Here is a 26,872-nt window from a genome sequence, read left to right on the forward strand (position 1 = left end):
GTGTATCTGAGTCAATGGGACATTCTCTGACTTTTCTCCCTAGTCTATCCCCAGGACCAGTGTGTATCTGAGTCAATGGGACTCTCTCTGACCTTTCTCCCCAGTCTATCCCCAGGACCAATTTGTATCTGAGTCAATGGGACCCTCACTGACCTTTCTCCCCAGTCTATCCCCAGGACCAGTGTGTATCTGAGTCAATGGGACTCTCTCTGACCTTTCTCCCCAGTCCCCCAGGACCAGTGTGTATCTGAGTCAATGGGATACTCTGACCTTTCCCCCCAGTCCATCCCCAGGACCAGTGTGTATCTGAGTCAATGGGACTCTCTCTGACCTTTCTCCCCAGTCTATCCCCAGGACCAGTTTGTATCTGAATCAATGGGACTCTCTCTGACCTTTCTGCCCAGATCCCCAGGACCAGTATGTATCTGAGTCAATGGGACACTCTCTGACCTTTCTCCCCAGTCTATCCCCAGGACCAGTGTGTATCTGAGTCAATGGGACACTCTCTGACCTTTCTCCCCAGTTTATCCCCAGGACCAGTTTGTATCTGAGTCAATGGGACTCTCTCTGACGTTTCTCCCCAGTCTCTCCCCAGGACCAGTGTGTATCTGAGTCAATGGGACTCTCTCTGACCTTTCTCCCCAGTCTATCCCCAGGACCAGTGTGTATCTGAGTCATTGGGACTCTCTCTGACCTTTCTCCCCAGTCCCCAAGGACCAGTTTTTATCTGAGTCAATGGGACTCTCTCTGATCTTTCTCCCCAGTCTAACCCCAGGAGCAGCGCGTATCTGAGTCAATGGGACACTCTCTGACCTTTCTCCCCAGTCCATCCCCAGGACCAGTGTTTATCTGAGTCAATGGGACACTCTCTGACCTTTCTCCCCAGTCTATCCCCAGGACCAGTGTGTATCTGAGTCAATAGAACACTCACTGACCTTTCTCCCCAGTCTATCCCCAGGACCAGTGTTTATCTGAGTCAATGGGACGCTCTCTGATATTTCTCCCCAGTCTAACCCCAGGACCAGTGTGTATCTGAGTCAATGGGACTCTCTCTGACCTTTCTCCCCAGTCTATCCCCAGGACCAGTGCTTATCTGAGTCAATGGGACTCTCTCTGACCTTTCTCCCCAGTCTATGCCCAAGACCAGTGTGTATCTGAGGCAATGGGACTCTCTATGACCTTTCTCCCCAGTCTATCCCCAGGACCAGTGTTCATCTGAGTCAATGGGACTCTCTCTGACCTTTCTCCCCAGTCTATCCGCAGGACCAGTGTGTATCTGAGTCAATGGGACTCTCTGACCTTTCTCCCCAGTCTACTCCCAGGACCAGTGTTTATCTGAGTCAATGGGACTCTCTCTGACCTTTCTCCCCAGTCTATCCCCAGGACCAGTTTGTATCTGAATCAATGGGACTCTCTCTGACCTTTCTCCCCAGATCCCCAGGACCAGTATGTATCTGAGTCAATGGGACTCTCTCTGACCTTTCTCCCCAGTCTATCCCCAGGACCAGTGTGTATCTGAGTCAATGGGACACTCTCTGACCTTTCTCCCCAGTTTATCCCCAGGACCAGTTTGTATCTGAGTCAATGGGACTCTCTCTGACCTTTCTCCCCAGTCTATCCCCAGGACCAGTGTGTATCTGAGTCAATGGGACTCTCTCTGACCTTTCTCCCCAGTCTCTCCCCAGGACCAGTGTGTATCTGAGTCAATGGGACTCTCTCTGACCTTTCTCCCCAGTCTATCCCCAGGACAAGTGTGTATCTGAGTCAATGGGACTCTCTCTGAACTTTCTCCCCAGTCTATCCCCAGGACCAGTTTGTATCTGAGTTAATGGGACTCTCTGACCTTTCTCCCCAGTCTATCCCCAGGACCAGTGTGTATCTGAGTCAATGGGATTCTCTGTGACCTTTCTCCCCAGTCCCCCAGGACCAGTTTTTATCTGAGTCAATGGGACTCTCTCTGATCATTCTCCCCAGTCTAACCCCAGGAGCAGCGCGTATCTGAGTCAATGGAACTCTCTCTGACCTTTCTCCCCAGTTTATCCCCAGGACCAGTGTTTATCTGAATCAATGGGACTCTCTCTGACCTTTCTCCCCAGATCCCCAGGACCAGTATGTATCTGAGTCAATGGGACTCTCTCTGACCTTTCTCCCCAGTCTATCCCCAGGACCAGTGTGTATCTGAGTCAATGGGACACTCTCTGACCTTTCTCCCCAGTTTATCCCCAGGACCAGTTTGTATCTGAGTCAATGGGACTCTCTCTGACCTTTCTCCCCAGTTTATCCCCAGGACCAGTTTGTATCTGAGTCAATGGGACTCTCTCTGACCTTTCTCCCCAGTCTCTCCCCAGGACCAGTGTGTATCTGAGTCAATGGGACTCTCTGACCTTTCTCCCCAGTCTATCCCCAGGACCAGTGTGTATCTGAGTCAATGGGATTCTCACTGACCTTTCTCCCCAGTCTATCCCCAGGACCAGTGTGTATCTGAGTCAATGGGACTCTCTGACCTTTCTCCACAGTCTATCCCCAGGACCAGTGTGTACCTGAGTCAAAGGGACACTCTCTGACCTTTCTCCCCAGTCTATCCCCAGGACCAGTGTGTATCTGAGTCAATGGGACTCTCTCTGACCTTTCTCCCCAGTCCCCCAGGACCAGTGTGTATCTGAGTCAATGGGACTCTCTCTGACCTTTCCCCCCAGTCCATCCCCAGGACCAGTGTGTATCTGAGTCAATGGGACTCTCTCTGACCTTTCTCCCCAGTCTATCCCCAGGACCAGTTTGTATCTGAATCAATGGGACTCTCTCTGACCTTTCTGCCCAGATCCCCAGGACCAGTATGTATCTGAGTCAATGGGACACTCTCTGACCTTTCTCCCCAGTCTATCCCCAGGACCAGTGTGTATCTGAGTCAATGGGACACTCTCTGACCTTTCTCCCCAGTTTATCCCCAGGACCAGTTTGTATCTGAGTCAATGGGACTCTCTCTGACGTTTCTCCCCAGTCTCTCCCCAGGACCAGTGTGTATCTGAGTCAATGGGACTCTCTCTGACCTTTCTCCCCAGTCTATCCCCAGGACCAGTGTGTATCTGAGTCATTGGGACTCTCTCTGACCTTTCTCCCCAGTCCCCAAGGACCAGTTTTTATCTGAGTCAATGGGACTCTCTCTGATCTTTCTCCCCAGTCTAACCCCAGGAGCAGCGCGTATCTGAGTCAATGGGACACTCTCTGACCTTTCTCCCCAGTCCATCCCCAGGACCAGTGTTTATCTGAGTCAATGGGACACTCTCTGACCTTTCTCCCCAGTCTATCCCCAGGACCAGTGTGTATCTGAGTCAATAGAACACTCACTGACCTTTCTCCCCAGTCTATCCCCAGGACCAGTGTTTATCTGAGTCAATGGGACGCTCTCTGATATTTCTCCCCAGTCTAACCCCAGGACCAGTGTGTATCTGAGTCAATGGGACTCTCTCTGACCTTTCTCCCCAGTCTATCCCCAGGACCAGTGCTTATCTGAGTCAATGGGACTCTCTCTGACCTTTCTCCCCAGTCTATGCCCAAGACCAGTGTGTATCTGAGGCAATGGGACTCTCTATGACCTTTCTCCCCAGTCTATCCCCAGGACCAGTGTTCATCTGAGTCAATGGGACTCTCTCTGACCTTTCTCCCCAGTCTATCCGCAGGACCAGTGTGTATCTGAGTCAATGGGACTCTCTGACCTTTCTCCCCAGTCTACTCCCAGGACCAGTGTTTATCTGAGTCAATGGGACTCTCTCTGACCTTTCTCCCCAGTCTATCCCCAGGACCAGTTTGTATCTGAATCAATGGGACTCTCTCTGACCTTTCTCCCCAGATCCCCAGGACCAGTATGTATCTGAGTCAATGGGACTCTCTCTGACCTTTCTCCCCAGTCTATCCCCAGGACCAGTGTGTATCTGAGTCAATGGGACACTCTCTGACCTTTCTCCCCAGTTTATCCCCAGGACCAGTTTGTATCTGAGTCAATGGGACTCTCTCTGACCTTTCTCCCCAGTCTATCCCCAGGACCAGTGTGTATCTGAGTCAATGGGACTCTCTCTGACCTTTCTCCCCAGTCTCTCCCCAGGACCAGTGTGTATCTGAGTCAATGGGACTCTCTCTTACCTTTCTCCCCAGTCTATCCCCAGGACAAGTGTGTATCTGAGTCAATGGGACTCTCTCTGAACTTTCTCCCCAGTCTATCCCCAGGACCAGTTTGTATCTGAGTTAATGGGACTCTCTGACCTTTCTCCCCAGTCTATCCCCAGGACCAGTGTGTATCTGAGTCAATGGGATTCTCTGTGACCTTTCTCCCCAGTCCCCCAGGACCAGTTTTTATCTGAGTCAATGGGACTCTCTCTGATCATTCTCCCCAGTCTAACCCCAGGAGCAGCGCGTATCTGAGTCAATGGAACTCTCTCTGACCTTTCTCCCCAGTTTATCCCCAGGACCAGTGTTTATCTGAATCAATGGGACTCTCTCTGACCTTTCTCCCCAGATCCCCAGGACCAGTATGTATCTGAGTCAATGGGACTCTCTCTGACCTTTCTCCCCAGTCTATCCCCAGGACCAGTGTGTATCTGAGTCAATGGGACACTCTCTGACCTTTCTCCCCAGTTTATCCCCAGGACCAGTTTGTATCTGAGTCAATGGGACTCTCTCTGACCTTTCTCCCCAGTTTATCCCCAGGACCAGTTTGTATCTGAGTCAATGGGACTCTCTCTCACCTTTCTCCCCAGTCTCTCCCCAGGACCAGTGTGTATCTGAGTCAATGGGACTCTCTGACCTTTCTCCCCAGTCTATCCCCAGGACCAGTGTGTATCTGAGTCAATGGGATTCTCACTGACCTTTCTCCCCAGTCTATCCCCAGGACCAGTGTGTATCTGAGTCAATGGGACTCTCTGACCTTTCTCCACAGTCTATCCCCAGGACCAGTGTGTACCTGAGTCAATGGGACACTCTCTGACCTTTCTCCCCAGTCTATCCCCAGGACCAGTGTGTATCTGTGTCAATGGGACTCTCTCTGACTTTTCTCCCCAGTCTCTCCCCAGGACCAGTTTGTATCTGAGTCAAAGGGGCTCTCTCTGACCTTTCTCCCCATTCTATCCACAGGACCAGTGTTTATCTGAGTCAATGGGACACTCTCTGATCTTTCTCCCCAGTCTATCCCCAGGACCAGTGTGTATCTGAGTCAATGGGACTCTCTCTGACCTTTCTCCCCAGTCTATCCCCAGTACCAGTATTTATCTGAGTCAATGGGACACTCTCTGATCTTTCTCCCCAGTCTAACCCCAGGAGCAGCGTTTATCTGAGTCAATGGAACTCTCTGACCTTTCTCCCCAGTCTATCCCCAGGACCAGTGTTTATCTGAGTCAATGGGACTCTCTCTGACATTTCTCCCTAGTCTATCCCCAGGACCAGTGTGTATCTGAGTCAATGGGACACTCTCTGACCTTTCTCCCCAGTCTATCACCTGGACCAGTGTGTATCTGAGTCAATGGGACTCTCTGACCTTTCTCCCCAGTCTATCCCCAGGGCCAGTGTGCATCTGAATCAATGGGACACTCTCTGACCTTTCTCCCCAGTCTATTCCCAGGACCAGTGTGTATCTGAGTCAATGGGACTCTCTCTGACCTTTCTCCCCAGTCTATCCCCAGGACCAGTGTTTATCGAAGTCAATGGGACTCTCTCTGACCTTTCTCCTCAGTCTATCCCCAGGACCAGTGTTCATCTGAGTCAATGGAACTCTCTCTGACCTTTCTCCACAGTCTATCCCCAGGACCAGTGTGTATCTGAGTCAATGGGACTCTCTCTGACCATTCTCCCCAGTCTATCCCCAGGACCAGTGTGTATCTGAGTCAATGGGACACTCTCTGACCTTTCTCCCCAGTCCCCCAGTACCAGTTTGTATCTGAGTCAATGGGACTCTCTGACATTTCTCCACAGTCTATCCCCTGGACCAGTGTGTATCTGAGTCAATGGTACTCTCTGACCTTTCTCCCCAGTCCCCCAGTACCAGTGTGTATCTGAGTCAATGGGACTCTCTGACCTTTCTCCCCAGTCTATCCCCAGGACCAGTGTGCATCTGAATCAATGGGACACACTCTGAACTTTCTCACCAGTCTATCCCCAGGACCAGTGTTTATCTGAGTCAATGGTACTCTCTGACCTTTCTCCCCAGTCTACCCCCAGGACCAGTGTGTATCTGAGTCAATTGGACTCTCTCAGATCTTGCTCCCCAGTCTATCCCCAGGACCAGTGCTGATCTGAGTCAAGGGATTCTCTCTGACCTTTCTCCCAAATCGATCCCCACGAACAGTGTGTACCTGAGTCAATGGGACTCTCTCTGACCTTTCTCCCCAGTCGATCCCCAGGACCAGTGTGTATCTGAGTCAATGGGAGACTCTCTGACCTTTCTCCCCAGTCTATCCCCAGGACCAATGTTTATCTGAGTCAATGGGACTCTCTCTGACCATTCTCCCCAGTCCATCCCCAGGACCAGTGTTTATCTGAGTCAATGGGACTCTCTCTGACCTTTCTCCCCAGTCCCCCAGGACCAGTGTGTATCTGAGTCAATGGGACTCTCTCTGATCTTTCCCCTCAGTCCATCCCCAGGACCAGTGTTTATCTGAGTCAATGGGACTCTCTCTGACCTTTCTCCCCAGTCTATCCCCAGGACCAGTGTGTATCTGAGTCAATTGAACACTCTCTGACCTTTCTCCCCAGTCTATCCCCAGGACCAGTGTGTATCTGAGTCAATGGGACACTCGCTGACCTTTCTCCCCAGTCTACCCCCAGGACCAGTGTGTATCTGAGTCAATAGAACACTCTCTGGCCTTTCTCCCCAGTCTATCCCCAGGACCAGTGTTTATCTGAGTCAATGGGACTCTCTCTCACCTTTCTCCCCAGACCCCCAGGACCAGTGTTTATCTGAGTCAATGGGACTCTCTGACCTTTCTCCCCAGTCTATCCCCAGGACCAGTGTGTATCTGAGTCAATGGGACTCTCTCCGATCTTTCTCCCCACACCACCAGGACCAGTGTTTATCTGAGTCAATGGGACTCTCTGACCTTTCTCCCCAGTCTATCCTCAGGACCAGTGTGTATCTGAGTCAATGGGACTCTCTCTGACCTTTTTCCCCAGTCTATTCTCAGGACCAGTGTGTATCTGATTCAATGGGACACTCTCTGACCTTTCTCCCCAGTCTATCCCCAGGACCAGTGTGTATCTGAGTCAATGGGACACTCTCTGACCTTTCTTCCAAGTCTATCCCCAGGACCAGTGTGTATCTGAGTCAATGGGACTCTCTCTGACATTTCTCCCAAGTCTATCCCAAGGCCCACTGTGTATCTGAGTCAATAGGACTCTCTCTGACCTTTCTCCCCAGACCCCCAGGACCAGTATTTATCTGAGTCAATGGGACTCTCTCTGAACTTTCTCCCCAGACCCCGAGGACCAGTGTGTATCTGAGTCAATATGACACTCTCTGACCTTCTCCCCAGTCAATCCCCAGGACCAGTGTGTATCTGAGTCAATGGGACACTTTCTGACCTTTCGCCCCAGTCTATCCCCAGGACCAGTGTGTACCTGAGTCAATGGGGCTCTCTCTGACCTTTCTCCCCAGTCTTTCCCCAGGACCAGTGTGCATCTGAGTCAATGGGACACTCTCTGACATTTCTCCCCAGTCTATCCCCAGGACCAGTCTTTATCTGAGTCAATGGGACTCTCTCTGACCTTTCTCCCCAGTCTATCCCCAGGACCATTGTTCATCTGAGTCAATGGGACTCCCTCTGACCTTTCTCCCCATTCTATCCCCAGGACCAGTGTGTATCTTAGTCAATGGGACTCTTTCTGACATTTCACCCCAGTCCATCCCCAGGACCAGGGTGTATCTGAGTCAATGGGACACTCTCTGACCTTTCTCCGCAGTCTATCCCCAGGACCAGTGTTTATCTGAGTCAATGGGACTCTCTCTGACCTTTCTCCCCAGTCTATCCCCAGGACCAGTGTGTATCTGAGTCAATGGGACTCTCTCTGACCTTTCTCCCTAGTCTATCCCCAGGACCAGTGTGCATCTGAATCAATGGGACACTCTCTGACCTTTCTCCCCAGTCTATCCCCAGGACCAGTGTTTATCTGAGTCAATGGTACTCTCTCTGACCTTTCTCCCCAGTCTATCCCCAGGACCAGTGTTTATCTGAGTCAATGGGACACTCTCTGACCTTTCTCCCCAGTCTATCCCCAGGACCAGTGTTTATCTGAGTCAATGGGACACTCTGACCTTTCTCCCCAGTCTATCCCCAGAACCAGTGTGTATCTGAGTCAAAGGGACTCTCTGTGACCTTTCTCCACAGTCTATCCCCTGGACCAGTGTGTATCTGAGTCAAAGGGACTCTCTCTGATCTTTCTCCCCAGACTATCCCCAGGACCAGTGTGTATCTGAGTCAATGGGACACTCTCTGACCTTTCTCCCCAGTCGATCCCCAGGACCAGTGTGTATCCGAGTCAATGGGACACTCTCTGACCTTTCTCCCCAGTCTATCCCCAGGACCAGTGTGTATCTGAGTCAATGGGATTCTCTCTGATCTTTCTCCCCAGTCTATCCCCAGGACCAGTGTGTATCTGAGTCAATGGGACTCTCTGACCTTTCTCCACAGTCTATCCCCAGGACCAGTGTGTATCTGAGTCAATGGCACTCTCTGAAAATTTCTCCCCAGTCTATCCCCAGGACCAGTGTGTATCTGAGTCAATGGGATTCTCTCTGACCTTTCTCCCCATTCTATCCCCAGGACCAGTGTTTATCTGAGTCAATGGGACACTCTCTGATCTTTCTCCCCAGTCTCTCCCCAGGACCAGTGTGTATCTGAGTCAATGGAACTCTCTCTGACCTTTCTCCCCAATCCCCCAGGACCAGTTTTTATCTGAGTCAATGGGACTCTCTCTGATCTTTCTCCCCAGTCTAACCCCAGGTGCTGCGTGTATCTGAGTCAAAGGAACTCTCTCTGACCTTTCTCCCCAGTCTATCCCCAGGACCAGTATTTATCTGAGTCAATGGGACACTCTCTGATCTTTCACCCCAGTCTCTCCCCTGGACCAGTGTTTATCTGAGTCAATGGAACTCTCTGACCTTTCTGCCCAGTCTATCCCCAGGACCAGTTTGTATCTGAGTCAATGGGACACTCTCTGATATTTCTCCCCAGACTATCCCCAGGACCAGTGTGTATCTGAGTCAATGGGACTCTCTCTGACCTTTCTCCCCAGTCTATCCCCAGACCAGTGTGTATCTGAGTCAATGGGACTCTCTCTGACCTTTCTACCCAGTCGATCCCCAGGACCTGTGTGTATCTAAGTCAATTGGACACTCTCTGACCTTTCTCCCCAGTCTATCCCCAGGACCAATGTTTATCTGAGTCAATGGGACTCTCTCTGACCTTTCTCCCCAGTCTATCCCCAGGACCAGTATGTATCTGAGAAAATGGGACTCTCTCTAATCTTGCTCCCCAGTCTATCCCGAGGACCAGTGTTTATCTGAGTCAAGGGACTCTCTCTGACCTTTCTCCCAAGTCGATCCCCACGACCAGTGTGTACCTGAGTCAATGGGACTCGCTCTGACCTTTCTCCCCAGTCCATCCCCAGGACCAGTGTTTATCTGAGTCAATGGGACTCTCTCTGACCTTTCTCCCCAGTCTATCCCCAGGACCAATGTTTATCTGAGTCAATGGGACTCTCTCTGACCTTTCTCCACAGTCTATCCCCAGGACCAATGTGTATCTGAGTCAATGGGACTCTCTCTGACCTTTCTCCCCAGTCTATCCCCAGGACCAGTGTGTATCTGAGTCAATGGGACACTCTCTGACCTTTCTCCCCAGTCCCCCAGTACCAGTGTGTATCTGAGTCAATGGGACTCTCTGACATTTCTCCACAGTCTATCCCCTGGACCAGTGTGTATCTGAGTCAATGGTACTCTCTGACCTTTCTCCCCAGTCCCCCAGTACCAGTGTGTATCTGAGTCAATGGGACTCTCTGACCTTTCTCCCCAGTCTATCCCCAGGACCAGTGTGCATCTGAATCAATGGGACACTCTCTGAACTTTCTCCCCAGTCTATCCCCAGGACCAGTGTTTATCTGAGTCAATGGTACTCTCTGACCTTTCTCCCCAGTCTATCCCCAGGACCAGTGTGTATCTGAGTCAATTGGACTCTCTCAGATCTTGCTCCCCAGTCTATCCCCAGGACCAGTGCTGATCTGAGTCAAGGGATTCTCTCTGACCTTTCTCCCAAGTCGATCCCCACGACCAGTGTGTACCTGAGTCAATGGGACTCTCTCTGACCTTTCTCCCCAGTCGATCCCCAGGACCAGTGTGTATCTGAGTCAATGGGAGACTCTCTGACCTTTCTCCCCAGTCTATCCCCAGGACCAATGTTTATCTGAGTCAATGGGACACTCTCTGACCTTTCTCCCCAGTCCCCCAGTACCAGTGTTTATCTGAGTCAATGGGACTCTCTCTGACCTTTCCCCTCAGTCCATCCCCAGGACCAGTGTTTATCTGAGTCAATGGGACTCTCTCTGACCTTTCTCCCCAGTCTATCCCCAGGACCAGTGTGTATCTGAGTCAATTGAACACTCTCTGACCTTTCTCCCCAGTCTATCCCCAGGACCAGTGTGTATCTGAGTCAATGGGACACTCGCTGACCTTTCTCCCCAGTCTACCCCCAGGACCAGTGTGTATCTGAGTCAATAGAACACTCTCTGGCCTTTCTCCCCAGTCTATCCCCAGGACCAGTGTTTATCTGAGTCAATGGGACTCTCTCTCACCTTTCTCCCCAGACCCCCAGGACCAGTGTTTATCTGAGTCAATGGGACTCTCTGACCTTTCTCCCCAGTCTATCCCCAGGACCAGTGTGTATCTGAGTCAATGGGACTCTCTCCGATCTTTCTCCCCACACCACCAGGACCAGTGTTTATCTGAGTCAATGGGACTCTCTGACCTTTCTCCCCAGTCTATCCCCAGGACCAGTGTGTATCTGAGTCAATGGGACTCTCTCTGACCTTTTTCCCCAGTCTATTCTCAGGACCAGTGTGTATCTGATTCAATGGGACACTCTCTGACCTTTCTCCCCAGTCTATCCCCAGGACCAGTGTGTATCTGAGTCAATGGGACACTCTCTGACCTTTCTTCCAAGTCTATCCCCAGGACCAGTGTGTATCTGAGTCAATGGGACTCTCTCTGACATTTCTCCCAAGTCTTTCCCAAGGCCCACTGTGTATCTGAGTCAATAGGACTCTCTCTGACCTTTCTCCCCAGACCCCCAGGACCAGTATTTATCTGAGTCAATGGGACTCTCTCTGAACTTTCTCCCCAGACCCCGAGGACCAGTGTGTATCTGAGTCAATATGACACTCTCTGACCTTCTCCCCAGTCTATCCCCAGGACCAGTGTGTATCTGAGTCAATGGGACACTTTCTGACCTTTCGCCCCAGTCTATCCCCAGGACCAGTGTGTATCTGAGTCAATGGGACTCTCTGACCTTTCTCCACAGTCTATCCCCAGGACCAGTGTGTATCTGAGTCAATGGGACTCTCTGAAAATTTCTCCCCAGTCTATCCCACAGGACCAGTGTGTATCTGAGTCAATGGGATTCTCTCTGACCTTTCTCCCCATTCTATCCCCAGGACCAGTGTTTATCTGAGTCAATGGGACACTCTCTGATCTTTCTCCCCAGTCTATCCCCAGGACCAGTGTGTATCTGAGTCAATGGAACTCTCTCTGACCTTTCTCCCCAATCCCCCAGGACCAGTTTTTATCTGAGTCAATGGGACTCTCTCTGATCTTTCTCCCCAGTCTAACCCCAGGTGCTGCGTGTATCTGAGTCAAAGGAACTCTCTCTGACCTTTCTCCCCAGTCTATCCCCAGGACCAGTATTTATCTGAGTCAATGGGACACTCTCTGATCTTTCACCCCAGTCTCTCCCCTGGACCAGTGTTTATCTGAGTCAATGGAACTCTCTGACCTTTCTGCCCAGTCTATCCCCAGGACCAGTTTGTATCTGAGTCAATGGGACACTCTCTGATATTTCTCCCCAGTCTATCCCCAGGACCAGTGTGTATCTGAGTCAATGGGACTCTCTCTGACCTTTCTCCCCAGTCTATCCCCAGACCAGTGTGTATCTGAGTCAATGGGACTCTCTCTGACCTTTCTACCAAGTCGATCCCCACGACCAGTGTGTACCTGAGTCAATGGGACTCGCTCTGACCTTTCTCCCCAGTCCATCCCCAGGACCAGTGTTTATCTGAGTCAATGGGACTCTCTCTGACCTTTCTCCCCAGACTATCCCCAGGACCAATGTTTATCTGAGTCAATGGGACTCTCTCTGACCTTTCTCCACAGTCTATCCCCAGGACCAGTGTGTATCTGAGTCAATGGGACTCTCTCTGACCTTTCTCCCCAGTCTATCCCCAGGACCAGTGTGTATCTGAGTCAATGGGACACTCTCTGACCTTTCTCCCCAGTCCCCCAGTACCAGTGTGTATCTGAGTCAATGGGACTCTCTGACATTTCTCCACAGTCTATCCCCTGGACCAGTGTGTATCTGAGTCAATGGTACTCTCTGACCTTTCTCCCCAGTCCCCCAGTACCAGAGTGTATCTGAGTCAATGGGACTCTCTGACCTTTCTCCCCAGTCTATCCCCAGGACCAGTGTGCATCTGAATCAATGGGACACTCTCTGAACTTTCTCCCCAGTCTATCCCCAGGACCAGTGTTTATCTGAGTCAATGGTTCTCTCTGACCTTTCTCCCCAGTCTATCCCCAGGACCAGTGTGTATCTGAGTCAATTGGACTCTCTCAGATCTTGCTCCCCAGTCTATCCCCAGGACCAGTGCTGATCTGAGTCAAGGGATTCTCTCTGACCTTTCTCCCAAGTCGATCCCCAGGACCAGTTTGTACCTGAGTCAATGGGACTCTCTCTGACCTTTCTCCCCAGTCGATCCCCAGGACCAGTGTGTATCTGAGTCAATGGGAGACTCTCTGACCTTTCTTCCCAGTCTATCCCCAGGACCAATGTTTATCTGAGTCAATGGGACTCTCTCTGACCATTCTCCCCAGTCCATCCCCAGGACCAGTGTTTATCTGAGTCAATGGGACTCTCTCTGACCTTTCTCCCCAGTCCCCCAGGACCAGTGTGTATCTGAGTCAATGGGACTCTCTCTGATCTTTCCCCTCAGTCCATCCCAAGGACCAGTGTTTATCTGAGTCAATGGGACTCTCTCTGACCTTTCTCCCCAGTCTATCCCCAGGACCAGTGTGTATCTGAGTCAATTGAACACTCTCTGACCTTTCTCCCCAGTCTATCCCCAGGACCAGTGTGTATCTGAGTCAATGGGACACTCGCTGACCTTTCTCCCCACACCACCAGGACCAGTGTTTATCTGAGTCAATGGGACTCTCTGACCTTTCTCCCCAGTCTATCCCCAGGACCAGTGTGTATCTGAGTCAATGGGACTCTCTCTGACCTTTTTCCCCAGTCTATTCTCAGGACCAGTGTGTATCTGAGTCAATGGGACTCTCTCTGACATTTCTCCCAAGTCTATCCCAAGGCTCACTGTGTATCTGAGTCAATAGGACTCTCTCTGACCTTTCTCCCCAGACCCCCAGGACCAGTATTTATCTGAGTCAATGGGACTCTCTCTGAACTTTCTCCCCAGACCCCGAGGACCAGTGTGTATCTGAGTCAATATGACACACTCTGACCTTCTCCCCAGTCTATCCCCAGGACCAGTGTGTATCTGAGTCAATGGGACGCTTTCTGAACTTTCGCCCCAGTCTATCCCCAGGACCAGTGTGTACCTGAGTCAATGGGACTCTCTCTGACCTTTCTCCCCAGTCTTTCCCCAGGACCAGTGTGCACCTGAGTCAATGGGACACTCTCTGACCTTTCTCCCCAGTCTATCCCCAGGACCAGTCTTTATCTGAGTCAATGGGACACTCTCTGACCTTTCTCCCCAGTTTATCCCCAGGACCATTGTTCATCTGAGTCAATGGGACTCCCTCTGACCTTTCTCCCCATTCTATCCCCAGGACCAGTGTGTATCTGAGTCAATGGGACTCTTTCTGACATTTCACCCCAGTCCATCCCCAGGACCAGGGTGTATCTGAGTCAATGGGACACTCTCTGACCTTTCTCCGCAGTCTATCCCCAGGACCAGTGTTTATCTGAGTCAATGGGACTCTCTCTGACCTTTCTCCCCAGTCTATCCCCAGGACCAGTGTGTATCTGAGTCAATGGGACACTCTCTGACCTTTCTCCCTAGTCAATCCCCAGGACCAGTGTGCATCTGAATCATTGGGACACTCTCTGACCTTTCTCCCCAGTCTATCCCCAGGACCAGTGTTTATCTGAGTCAATGGTACTCTCTCTGACCTTTCTCCCCAGTCTATCCCCAGGACCAGTGTTTATCTGAGTCAATGGGACACTCTCTGACCTTTCTCCCCAGTCTATCCCCAGGACCAGTGTTTATCTGAGTCAATGGGACACTCTGACCTTTCTCCCCAGTCTATCCCCAGAACCAGTGTGTATCTGAGTCAAAGGGACTCTCTGTGACCTTTCTCCACAGTCTATCCCCAGGACCAGTGTGTATCTGAGTCAAAGGGACTCTCTCTGATCTTTCTCCCCAGACTATCCCCAGGACCAGTGTGTATCTGAGTCAATGGGACACTCTCTGACCTTTCTCCCCAGTCGATCCCCAGGACCAGTGTGTATCCGAGTCAATGGGACACTCTCTGACCTTTCTCCCCAGTCTATCCCCAGGACCAGTGTGTATCTGAGTCAATGGGATTCTCTCTGATCTTTCTCCCCAGTCTATCCCCAGGACCAGTGTGTATCTGAGTCAATGGGACTCTGTGACCTTGCTCCACAGTCTATCCCCAGGACCAGTGTGTATCTGAGTCAATGGGACTCTCTGAAAAATTCTCCCCAGTCTATCCCCAGGACCAGTGTGTATCTGAGTCAATGGGATTCTCTCTGACCTTTCTCCCCATTCTATCCCCAGGACCAGTGTTTATCTGAGTCAATGGGACACTCTCTGATCTTTCTCCCCAGTCTATCCCCAGGACCAGTGTGTATCTGAGTCAATGGAACTCTCTCTGACCTTTCTCCCCAATCCCCCAGGACCAGTTTTTATCTGAGTCAATGGGACTCTCTCTGATCTTTCTCCCCAGTCTAACCCCAGGTGCTGCGTGTATCTGAGTCAAAGGAACTCTCTCTGACCTTTCTCCCCAGTCTATCCCCAGGACCAGTATTTATCTGAGTCAATGGGACACTCTCTGATCTTTCACCCCAGTCTCTCCCCTGGACCAGTGTTTATCTGAGTCAATGGAACTCTCTGACCTTTCTGCCCAGTCTATCCCCAGGACCAGTTTGTATCTGAGTCAATGGGACACTCTCTGATATTTCTCCCCAGTCTATCCCCAGGACCAGTGTGTATCTGAGTCAATGGGACTCTCTCTGACCTTTCTCCCCAGTCTATCCCCAGGACCAGTGTGTATCTGAGTCAATGGGACTCTCTCTGACCTTTCTACCCAGTCGATCCCCAGGACCTGTGTGTATCTAAGTCAATTGGACACTCTCTGACCTTTCTCCCCAGTCTATCCCCAGGACCAATGTTTATCTGAGTCAATGGGACTCTCTCTGACCTTTCTCCCCAGTCTATCCCCAGGACCAGTGTGTATCTGAGAAAATGGGACTCTCTCTAATCTTGCTCCCCAGTCTATCCCGAGGACCAGTGTTTATCTGAGTCAAGGGACTCTCTCTGACCTTTCTCCCAAGTCGATCCCCCCGACCAGTGTGTACCTGAGTCAATGGGACTCGCTCTGACCTTTCTCCCCAGTCCATCCCCAGGACCAGTGTGTATCTGAGTCAATGGGACACTCTCTGACCTTTCTCCCCAGTCTATCCCCAGGACCAGTGTTTATCTGAGTCAATGGGACTCTCTCTGACCTTTCTCCCCAGTCTATCCCCAGGATCAGTGTTTATCTGAGTAAATGGGACTCTCTCTGACTTTTCTCCCCAGTTCCCCAGGACCAGTGTGCATCTGAGTCAATGGGACTCTCTCTGACCATTTCCCTCAGTCCATCCCCAGGACCAGTGTTTATCTGAGTCAATGGGACTCTCTCTGACATTTCTCCCCAGTCTATCCCCAGGAGCAGTGTGTATCTGAGTCAACAGAACACTCTCTGATCTTTCTCCCCAGTCTATCCCCAGGACCAGTGTGTATCTGAGTCAATGGGACACTCTCTGACCTTTCTCCCCAGTCTATCCCCAGGACCAGTGTGTATCTGAGTCAATGGGACACTCTCTGACCTTTCTCCCCAGTCCATCCCCAGGACCAGTGTTTATCTGAGTCAATGGGACACTCTCTGACCTTTCTCCCCAGTCTATCCCCAGGACCAGTGTGTATCTGAGTCAATAGAACACTCACTGACCTTTCTCCCCAGTCTATCCCCAGGACCAGTGTTTATCTGAGTCAATGGGACGCTCTCTGATATTTCTCCCCAGTCTAACCCCAGGACCAGTGTGTATCTGAGTCAATGGGACTCTCTCTGACCTTTCTCCCCAGTCTCTCCCCAGGACCAGTGCTTATCTGAGTCAATGGGACTCTCTCTGACCTTTCTCCCCAGTCTATGCCCAAGACCAGTGTGTATCTGAGGCAATGGGACACTCTCTGACCTTTCTCCCCAGTCTATCCCCAGGACCAGTGTTCATCTGAGTCAATGGGACTCTCTCTGACCTTTCTCCCCAGTCTATCCGCAGGACCAGTGTGTATCTGAGTCAATGGGACTCTCTGACCTTTCTCCCCAGTCTACTCCCAGGACCAGTGTTTATCTGAGTCAATGGGACTCTCTCTGACCTTTCTCCCCAGTCTATCCCCAGGACCAGTTTGTATCTGAATCAATGGGACTCTCTCTGACCTTTCTCCCCAGATCCCCAGGACCAGTATGTATCTGAGTCAATGGGACTCTCTCTGACCTTTCTCCCCAGTCTATCCCCAGGACCAGTGTGTATCTGAGTCAATGGGACACTCTCTGACCTTTCTCCCCAGTTTATCCCCAGGACCAGTTTGTATCTGAGTCAATGGGACTCTCTCTGACCTTTCTCCCCAGTCTCTCCCCAGGACCAGTGTGTATCTGAGTCAATGGGACTCTCTCTGACCTTTCTCCCCAGTCTATCCCCAGGACAAGTGTTTATCTGAGTCAATGGGACTCTCTCAGAACTTTCTCCCCAGTCTATCCCCAGGACCAGTTTGTATCTGAGTTAATGGGACTCTCTGACCTTTCTCCCCAGTCTATCCCCAGGACCAGTGTGTATCTGAGTCAATGGGATTCTCTCTGACCTTTCTCCCCAGTCCCCCAGGACCAGCTTTTATCTGAGTCAATGGGACTCTCTATGATCTTTCTCCCCAGTCTAACCCCAGGAGCAGCGCGTATCTGAGTCAATGGAACTCTCTCTGACCTTTCTCCCCAGTTTATCCCCAGGACCAGTGTTTATCTGAGTCAATGGGACTCTCTGACCTTTCTCCCCAGTCTATCCCCAGGACCAGTGTGTATCTGAGTCAATGGGATTCTCACTGACCTTTCTCCCCAGTCTATCCCCAGGACCAGTGTGTATCTGAGTCAATGGGACTCTCTGACCGTTCTCCACAGTCTATCCCCAGGACCAGTGTGTATCTGAGTCAATGGGACACTCTCTGACCTTTCTCCCCAGTCTATCCCCAGGACCAGTGTTTATCTGTGTCAATGGGACTCTCTCTGACTTTTCTCCCCAGTCTCTCCCCAGGACCAGTTTGTATCTGAGTCAATGGGGCTCTCTCTGACCTTTCTCCCCATTCTATCCCCAGGACCAGTGTTTATCTGAGTCAATGGGACACTCTCTGATCTTTCTCCCCAGTCTATCCCCAGGACCAGTGTGTATCTGAGTCAATGGGACCTCTCTCTGACCTTTCTCCCCAGTCTATCCCCAGTACCAGTATTTATCTGAGTCAATGGGACACTCTCTGATCTTTCTCCCCAGTCTAACCCCAGGAGCAGCGTTTATCTGAGTCAATGGAACTCTCTGACCTTTCTCCCCAGTCTATCCCCAGGACCAGTGTTTATCTGAGTCAATGGGACTCTCTCTGACATTTCTCCCTAGTCTATCCCCAGGACCAGTGTGTATCTGAGTCAATGGGACACTCTCTGACCTTTCTCCCCAGTCTATCACCTGGACCAGTGTGTATCTGAGTCAATGGGACAGTCTCTGACTTTTCTCCCTAGTCTATCCCCAGGACCAGTGTTCATCTAAGTCAATGGGACTCTCTCTGACCTTTCTCACCAGTCTATCCGCAGGACCAGTGTGTATCTGAGTCAATGGGACTCTCTGACCTTTCTCCCCAGTCTACCCCCAGGACCAGTGTGTATCTGAGTCAATGGGACACTCTCTGACCTTTCTCCCCAGTCTATCACCTGGACCAGTGTGTATCTGAGTCAATGGGACTCTCTCTGACTTTTCTCCCCAGTCTATCCCCAGGACCAGTGTGTATCTGAGTCAATGGGACACTCTCTGACCTTTCTCCCCAGTTTATCCCCAGGACCAGTTTGTATCTGAGTCAATGGGACTCTCTCTGACCTTTCTCCCCAGTCTCTGCCCAGGACCAGTGTGTATCTGAGTCAATGGGACTCTCTCTGACCTTTCTCCCCAGTCTATCCCCAGGACCAGTGTGTATCTGAGTCAATGGGACTCTCTCTGAACTTTCTCCCCAGTCTATCCCCAGGACCAATTTGTATCTGAGTTATTGGGACTCTCTGACCTTTCTCCCCAGTCTATCCCCAAGACCAGTGTGTATCTGAGTCAATGGGATTCTCTCTGACCTTTCTCCCCTGTCCCCCAGGACCAGTTTTTATCTGAGTCAATGGGACTCTCTCTGATCTTTCTCCCCAGTCTAACCCCAGGAGCAGCGCGTATCTGAGTCAATGGAACTCTCTCTGACCTTTCTCCCCAGTTGATCCCCAGGACCAGTATTTATCTGAGTCAATGGGACTCTCTGAGCTTTCTCCCCAGTCTATCCCCAGGACCAGTGTGTATCTGAGTCAATGGGATTCTCACTGACCTTCCTCCCCAGTCTTTCCCCAGGACCAGTGTGTATCTGAGTCAATGGAACTCTCTGACCTTTCTCCACAGTCTATCCCCAGGACCAGTGTGTATCTGAGTCAATGGGACACTCTCTGACCTTTCTCCCCAGTCTATCCCCAGGACCAGTGTGTATCTGTGTCAATGGAACTCTCTCTGACTTTTCTCCCCAGTCTATCCCCAGGACCATTTTGTATCTGAGTCAATGGGACACTCTCTGATCTTTCTCCCCAGTCTAACCCCAGGAGCAGCGTGTATCTGAGTCAATGGAACTCTCTGACCTTTCTCCCCAGTCTATCCCCAGGACCAGTGTTTATCTGAGTCAATGGGACTCTCTCTGACATTTCTCCCCAGTCTATCCCCAGGACCAGTGTGCATCTGAGTCAATGGGACAGTCTCTGACTTTTCTCCCTAGTCTATCCCCAGGACCAGTGTGTATCTGAGTCAATGGGACTCTCTCTGACCTTTCCCCCCAGTCTATCCCCAGGAGCAGTGTGTATCTGAGTCAATGGGACACTCACTGACCTTTCTCCCCAGTCTATCCCCAGGACCAGTGTGTATCTGAGTCAATGGGACTCTCCCTGACCTTACTCCCCAGTCCCCCAGGACCAGTGTGTATCTGAGTCAATGGGACTCTCTCTGACCTTTCCCCCCAGTCCATCCCCAGGACCAGTGTGTATCTGAGTCAATGGGACTCTCTCTGACCTTTCTCCCCAGTCTATCCCCAGGACCAGTTTGTATCTGAATCAATGGGACTCTCTCTGACCTTTCTCCCCAGATCCCCAGGACCAGTATGTATCTGAGTCAATGGGACTCTCTCTGACCTTTCTCCCCAGTCTATCCCCAGGACCAGTGTGTATCTGAGTCAATGGGACACTCTCTGACCTTTCTCCCCAGTTTATCCCCAGGACCAGTTTGTATCTGAGTCAATGGGACTCTCTCTGACGTTTCTCCCCAGTCTCTCCCCAGGACCAGTGTGTATCTGAGTCAATGGGCCTCTCTCTGACTTTTCTCCCCAGTCTATCCCCAGGACCAGTGTGTATCTGAGTCAATGGGACTCTCTCTGAACTTTCTCCCCAGTCTATCCCCAGGACCAGTTTGTATCTGAGTTAATGGGACTCTCTGACCTTTCTCCCCAGTCTATCCCCAGGACCAGTGTGTTTCTGAGTCAATGGGATTCTCTCTGACCTTTCTCCCCAGTCCCCCAGGACCAGTTTTTATCTGAGTCAATGGGACTCTCTGACCTTTCTCCCCAGTCTATCCCCAGGACCAGTGTGTATCTGAGTCAATGGGATTCTCACTGACCTTTCTCCCCAGTCTATCCCCAGGACCAGTGTGTATCTGAGTCAATGGGACTCTCTGACCTTTCTCCACAGTCTATCCCCAGGACCAGTGTGTACCTGAGTCAATGGGACACTCTCTGACCTTTGTCCCCAGTCTATCCCCAGGACCAGTGTGTATCTGTGTCAATGGGACTCTCTCTGACTTTTCTCCCCAGTCTCTCCCCAGGACCAGTTTGTATCTGAGTCAATGGGGCTCTCTCTGACCTTTCTCCCCATTCTATCCACAGGAACAGTGTTTATCTGAGTCAATGGGACACTCTCTGATCTTTCTCCCCAGTCTATCCCCAGGACCAGTATGTATCTGAGTCAATGGGACTCTCACTGACATTTCTCCCCAGTCTATCCCCAGTACCAGTATTTATCTGAGTCAATGGGACACTCTCTGATCTTTCTCCCCAGTCTAACCCCAGGAGCCGCGTTTATCTGAGTCAATGGAACTCTCTGACCTTTCTCCCCAGTCTATCCCCAGGACCAGTGTTTATCTGAGTCAATGGGACTCTCTCTGACATTTCTCCCTAGTCTATCCCCAGGACCAGTGTGTATCTGAGTCAATGGGACACTCTCTGACCTTTCTCCCCAGTCTATCACCTGGACCAGTGTGTATCTGAGTCAATGGGACAGTCTCTGACTTTTCTCCCTAGTCTATCCCCAGGACCAGTGTTCATCTGAGTCAATGGGACTCTCTCTGACCTTTCTCCCCAGTCTATCCGCAGGACCAGTGTATATCTGAGTCAATGGGACTCTCTGATCTTTCTCCTCAGTCTACCCCCAGGACCAGTGTTTATCTGAGTCAATGGGACTCTCTCTGACCTTTCTCCCCAGTCTATCCCCAGGACCAGTTTGTATCTGAGTCAATGGGACTCTCTCTGACCTTTCTCCCCAGATTCCCAGGACCAGTATGTATCTGAGTCAATGGGACTCTCTCTGACCTTTCTCTCCAGTCTATCCCCAGGACCAGTGTGTATCTGAGTCAATGGGACACTCTCTGACCTTTCTCCCCAGTTTATCCCCAGGACCAGTTTGTATCTGAGTCAATGGGACTCTCTCTGACCTTTCTCCCCAGTCTCTCCCCAGGACCAATGTGTATCTGAGTCAATGGGACTCTCTCTGACCTTTCTCCCCAGTCTATCCCCAGGACCAGTTTGTATCTGAGTCAATGGGACTCTCTCTGAACTTTCTCCCCAGTCTATCCCCAGGACCAGTTTGTATCTGAGTTAATGGGACTCTCTGACCTTTCTCCCCATTCTATCCCCAGGACCAGTGTGTATCTGAGTCAATGGGATTCTCTCTGACCTTTCTCCCCAGTCCCCCAGGACCAGTTTTTATCTGAGTCAATGGGACTCTCTCTGATCTTTCTCCCCAGTCTAACCCCAGGAGCAGCGCGTATCTGAGTCAATGGAACTCTCTCTGAACTTTCTCCCCAGTTTATCCCCAGGACCAGTATTTATCTGAGTCAATGGGACTCTCTGACCTTTCTCCCCAGTCTATCCCCAGGACCAGTGTGTATCTGAGTCAATGGGATTCTCACTGACCTTTCTCCCCAGTCTATCCCCAGGACCAGTGTGTATCTGAGTCAATGGGACTCTCTGACCTTTCTCCACAGTCTATCCCCAGGACCAGTGTGTATCTGAGTCAATGGGACACTCTTTGACCTTTCTCCCCAGTCTATCCCCAGGACCAGTGTGTATCTGTGTCAATGGGACTCTCTCTGACTTTTCTCCCCAGTCTATCCCCAGGACCAGTTTGTATCTGAGTCAATGGGGCTCTCTCTGACCTTTCTCCCCATTCTATCCCCAGGACCAGTGTTTATCTGAGTCAATGGGACACTCTCTGATCTTTCTCCCCAGTCTATCCCCAGGACCAGTGTGTATCTGAGTCAATGGGACTCTCTCTGACCTTTCTCCCGAGTCTATCCCCAGTACCAGTATTTATCTGAGTCAATGGGACACTCTCTGATCTTTATCCCCAGTCTAACCCCAGGAGCAGCGTTTATCTGAGTCAATGGAACTCTCTGACCTTTCTCCCCAGTCTATCCCCAGGACCAGTGTTTATCTGAGTCAATGGGACTCTCTCTGACATTTCTCCCTAGTCTATCCCCAGGACCAGTGTGTATCTGAGTCAATGGGACACTCTCTGACCTTTCTCCCCAGTCTATCACCTGGACCAGTGTGTATCTGAGTCAATGGGACATTCTCTGACTTTTCTCCCTAGTCTATCCCCAGGACCAGTGTGTATCTGAGTCAATGGGACTCTCTCTGACCTTTCTCCCCAGTCTATCCCCAGGACCAATTTGTATCTGAGTCAATGGGACCCTCACTGACCTTTCTCCCCAGTCTATCCCCAGGACCAGTGTGTATCTGAGTCAATGGGACTCTCTCTGACCTTTCTCCCCAGTCCCCCAGGACCAGTGTGTATCTGAGTCAATGGGACTCTCTCTGACCTTTCCCCCCAGTCCATCCCCAGGACCAGTGTGTATCTGAGTCAATGGGACTCTCTCTGACCTTTCTCCCCAGTCTATCCCCAGGACCAGTTTGTATCTGAATCAATGGGACTCTCTCTGACCTTTCTGCCCAGATCCCCAGGACCAGTATGTATCTGAGTCAATGGGACACTCTCTGACCTTTCTCCCCAGTCTATCCCCAGGACCAGTGTGTATCTGAGTCAATGGGACACTCTCTGACCTTTCTCCCCAGTTTATCCCCAGGACCAGTTTGTATCTGAGTCAATGGGACTCTCTCTGACGTTTCTCCCCAGTCTCTCCCCAGGACCAGTGTGTATCTGAGTCAATGGGACTCTCTCTGACCTTTCTCCCCAGTCTATCCCCAGGACCAGTGTGTATCTGAGTCATTGGGACTCTCTCTGACCTTTCTCCCCAGTCCCCAAGGACCAGTTTTTATCTGAGTCAATGGGACTCTCTCTGATCTTTCTCCCCAGTCTAACCCCAGGAGCAGCGCGTATCTGAGTCAATGGGACACTCTCTGACCTTTCTCCCCAGTCCATCCCCAGGACCAGTGTTTATCTGAGTCAATGGGACACTCTCTGACCTTTCTCCCCAGTCTATCCCCAGGACCAGTGTGTATCTGAGTCAATAGAACACTCACTGACCTTTCTCCCCAGTCTATCCCCAGGACCAGTGTTTATCTGAGTCAATGGGACGCTCTCTGATATTTCTCCCCAGTCTAACCCCAGGACCAGTGTGTATCTGAGTCAATGGGACTCTCTCTGACCTTTCTCCCCAGTCTATCCCCAGGACCAGTGCTTATCTGAGTCAATGGGACTCTCTCTGACCTTTCTCCCCAGTCTATGCCCAAGACCAGTGTGTATCTGAGGCAATGGGACTCTCTATGACCTTTCTCCCCAGTCTATCCCCAGGACCAGTGTTCATCTGAGTCAATGGGACTCTCTCTGACCTTTCTCCCCAGTCTATCCGCAGGACCAGTGTGTATCTGAGTCAATGGGACTCTCTGACCTTTCTCCCCAGTCTACTCCCAGGACCAGTGTTTATCTGAGTCAATGGGACTCTCTCTGACCTTTCTCCCCAGTCTATCCCCAGGACCAGTTTGTATCTGAATCAATGGGACTCTCTCTGACCTTTCTCCCCAGATCCCCAGGACCAGTATGTATCTGAGTCAATGGGACTCTCTCTGACCTTTCTCCCCAGTCTATCCCCAGGACCAGTGTGTATCTGAGTCAATGGGACACTCTCTGACCTTTCTCCCCAGTTTATCCCCAGGACCAGTTTGTATCTGAGTCAATGGGACTCTCTCTGACCTTTCTCCCCAGTCTATCCCCAGGACCAGTGTGTATCTGAGTCAATGGGACTCTCTCTGACCTTTCTCCCCAGTCTCTCCCCAGGTCCAGTGTGTATCTGAGTCAATGGGACTCTCTCTGACCTTTCTCCCCAGTCTATCCCCAGGACAAGTGTGTATCTGAGTCAATGGGACTCTCTCTGAACTTTCTCCCCAGTCTATCCCCAGGACCAGTTTGTATCTGAGTTAATGGGACTCTCTGACCTTTCTCCCCAGTCTATCCCCAGGACCAGTGTGTATCTGAGTCAATGGGATTCTCTGTGACCTTTCTCCCCAGTCCCCCAGGACCAGTTTTTATCTGAGTCAATGGGACTCTCTCTGATCATTCTCCCCAGTCTAACCCCAGGAGCAGCGCGTATCTGAGTCAATGGAACTCTCTCTGACCTTTCTCCCCAGTTTATCCCCAGGACCAGTGTTTATCTGAATCAATGGGACTCTCTCTGACCTTTCTCCCCAGATCCCCAGGACCAGTATGTATCTGAGTCAATGGGACTCTCTCTGACCTTTCTCCCCAGTCTATCCCCAGGACCAGTGTGTATCTGAGTCAATGGGACACTCTCTGACCTTTCTCCCCAGTTTATCCCCAGGACCAGTTTGTATCTGAGTCAATGGGACTCTCTCTGACATTTCTCCCCAGTTTATCCCCAGGACCAGTTTGTATCTGAGTCAATGGGACTCTCTCTGACCTTTCTCCCCAGTCTCTCCCCAGGACCAGTGTGTATCTGAGTCAATGGGACTCTCTGACCTTTCTCCCCAGTCTATCCCCAGGACCAGTGTGTATCTGAGTCAATGGGATTCTCACTGACCTTTCTCCCCAGTCTATCCCCAGGACCAGTGTGTATCTGAGTCAATGGGACTCTCTGACCTTTCTCCACAGTCTATCCCCAGGACCAGTGTGTACCTGAGTCAATGGGACACTCTCTGACCTTTCTCCCCAGTCTATCCCCAGGACCAGTGTGTATCTGAGTCAATGGGACTCTCTCTGACCTTTCTCCCCAGTCCCCCAGGACCAGTGTGTATCTGAGTCAATGGGACTCTCTCTGACCTTTCCCCCCAGTCCATCCCCAGGACCAGTGTGTATCTGAGTCAATGGGACTCTCTCTGACCTTTCTCCCCAGTCTATCCCCAGGACCAGTTTGTATCTGAATCAATGGGACTCTCTCTGACCTTTCTGCCCAGATCCCCAGGACCAGTATGTATCTGAGTCAATGGGACACTCTCTGACCTTTCTCCCCAGTCTATCCCCAGGACCAGTGTGTATCTGAGTCAATGGGACACTCTCTGACCTTTCTCCCCAGTTTATCCCCAGGACCAGTTTGTATCTGAGTCAATGGGACTCTCTCTGACGTTTCTCCCCAGTCTCTCCCCAGGACCAGTGTGTATCTGAGTCAATGGGACTCTCTCTGACCTTTCTCCCCAGTCTATCCCCAGGACCAGTGTGTATCTGAGTCATTGGGACTCTCTCTGACCTTTCTCCCCAGTCCCCAAGGACCAGTTTTTATCTGAGTCAATGGGACTCTCTCTGATCTTTCTCCCCAGTCTAACCCCAGGAGCAGCGCGTATCTGAGTCAATGGGACACTCTCTGACCTTTCTCCCCAGTCCATCCCCAGGACCAGTGTTTATCTGAGTCAATGGGACACTCTCTGACCTTTCTCCCCAGTCTATCCCCAGGACCAGTGTGTATCTGAGTCAATAGAACACTCACTGACCTTTCTCCCCAGTCTATCCCCAGGACCAGTGTTTATCTGAGTCAATGGGACGCTCTCTGATATTTCTCCCCAGTCTAACCCCAGGACCAGTGTGTATCTGAGTCAATGGGACTCTCTCTGACCTTTCTCCCCAGTCTATCCCCAGGACCAGTGCTTATCTGAGTCAATGGGACTCTCTCTGACCTTTCTCCCCAGTCTATGCCCAAGACCAGTGTGTATCTGAGGCAATGGGACTCTCTATGACCTTTCTCCCCAGTCTATCCCCAGGACCAGTGTTCATCTGAGTCAATGGGACTCTCTCTGACCTTTCTCCCCAGTCTATCCGCAGGACCAGTGTGTATCTGAGTCAATGGGACTCTCTGACCTTTCTCCCCAGTCTACTCCCAGGACCAGTGTTTATCTGAGTCAATGGGACTCTCTCTGACCTTTCTCCCCAGTCTATCCCCAGGACCAGTTTGTATCTGAATCAATGGGACTCTCTCTGACCTTTCTCCCCAGATCCCCAGGACCAGTGTTCATCTGAGTCAATGGGACTCTCTCTGACCTTTCTCCCCAGTCTATCCGCAGGACCAGTGTATATCTGAGTCAATGGGACTCTCTGACCTTTCTCCCCAGTCTACCCCCAGGACCAGTGTTTATCTGAGTCAATGGGACTCTCTCTGACCTTTCTCCCCAGTCTATCCCCAGGACCAGTTTGTATCTGAGTCAATGGGACTCTCTCTGACCTTTCTCCCCAGATCCCCAGGACCAGTATGTATCTGAGTCAATGGGACTCTCTCTGACCTTTCTCCCCAGTCTATCCCCAGGACCAGTGTGTATCTGAGTCAATGGGACACTC

Source organism: Pristiophorus japonicus, unplaced genomic scaffold, assembly GCF_044704955.1.
Source record: "Pristiophorus japonicus isolate sPriJap1 unplaced genomic scaffold, sPriJap1.hap1 HAP1_SCAFFOLD_71, whole genome shotgun sequence".
Lineage (NCBI taxonomy): Eukaryota > Metazoa > Chordata > Chondrichthyes > Pristiophoridae > Pristiophorus > Pristiophorus japonicus.